The 1530-nt window shown below is 45.6% G+C and overlaps 1 protein-coding gene across 1 annotated transcript in view; it reads right to left on the bottom strand.

Moving 5' to 3' along the window:
• mfap2 (microfibril associated protein 2) overlaps positions 1-1300 on the bottom strand; it is an 11811-nt gene extending 10511 nt beyond the window's left edge. Inside the window, exon 1 of the mRNA XM_053227166.1 lies at positions 1195-1300. The gene's annotated coding sequence lies outside the window, so the exon portion shown is untranslated. The remainder of the gene's footprint in view (positions 1-1194) is intronic.
• Between the last annotated feature and the right edge of the window lie 230 nt (positions 1301-1530).

Genomic DNA, 1530 nt, shown 5'->3' with positions numbered 1-1530 from the left:
TGTGTGTGAGGCCACACATTCCTGTAGTGCATCATAGCGGCTATTGGAAACCACACACTCACACAGCCACATCTGGGAACCATTACGACCCCCCCATCTGTCCCCCTCCGTCTCACTGCCCCCTCCCCCAACACACACACACACACACACACACACACACGCCTTCTCTACACTGTGAACATTAACGCACAATGATCTCAAACTTTCATTCATCCAAAATCTCCTTAAGAGGATGTCTCTAATGTCCACCAGACCAACACACACACACACACACTCTCACACACACAGACACACACTCACACACACACACACTCTCTCACACACACACAGACACAAACAGACACACACTCACACACACACACACACACACACACACTCTCTCACACACACAGACACAGACAGACACACACACACACACACACACACTCTCTCACACACACAGACACAAACAGACACACACACACAGACACAGACAGACACACACTCACACACACACAGACACAGACACACACTCACACACACACACAGTTTATTGGTCTTGGCTGCCTCCTCTCTATTGTACTGTCATTTGGCTTTGGGCTTTTATTTGGTCCCCTGGAGAGGAGCGTCACCTCCTACACACACACACACACACACACTCTATCTCTCTCACACACACACCTTACTGCACCATATGGACTAAATTATGATATCTACACTATTTCATTCTCTCTGTCTTTACTCTAAACACACACATGTGCAGGTTGCAGCTGTTGATATCGGACAGTAATATCGCGATAAAACCGGACAGAGCGATACACCGTCCTACAATAAACTACATCTGCTTCACCCTTCATTCACGCATCAGGACCTACAGACGATCACGTGACACAGTGCTCTCTCTCTCTCTCTCTCTCTCTCTCTCTCTCTCTCTCTCTCTCAAAACCCTCATTTTTACTCAGAATTTCACTCCAGTGCATGAAGTTAGAAATCACACCGAGCAGCACAGGCGCTCATGAGCAGGAAAAAGTCAACTTTAGGGAAAAAAAACCTGCTTTTTTCTGGAGAATTTGGACAGAAAGAGAGGAAATGATCTGCAGTGCACACTGAGGTGGCTGTGACAGCACGCGCTGCCTCTCACACGGCTTCACAAACACTAACTTTAACTTCTGAAAGCGTTTTAAAGCTGAAGAGGTTGTGATTTAGAGCGCTTACCTTCCAGCAAAGTCCTGCCGAGTGTCTCTGCGCCTCCGCTAGCCTGTGATTGACAGGCTGAAGCCCCGCCCACCGGCGCCGCATTCTGGCCCCGCCCACTTCCCCTGCAGCCAGAAAGTTTTCCCCCTTTTCCTTTTTGTTAAAATGCAGAATCATTTGAAAGCGCCTTCATTTCCTGCTTTAATCTCAGAATAAAGAATATTTTCTCATTTATTGTAGAACAAGTAATCATTAAATTTATTTTAATTAAATTATTTTAATCAGTTTTCACTCATCAATATGGATTTTACTTCAGAACATAAACAGCTATAATAATCTACATTACAACACTCCTGT

The sequence above is a fragment of the Pangasianodon hypophthalmus genome, chromosome 20 (genome assembly GCF_027358585.1).
Source record: "Pangasianodon hypophthalmus isolate fPanHyp1 chromosome 20, fPanHyp1.pri, whole genome shotgun sequence".
Taxonomy (NCBI): Eukaryota; Metazoa; Chordata; class Actinopteri; order Siluriformes; family Pangasiidae; genus Pangasianodon; species Pangasianodon hypophthalmus.
Note: the sequence above shows the minus strand (reverse complement) of the source record. Positions and strands in the feature narration are given on the sequence as shown.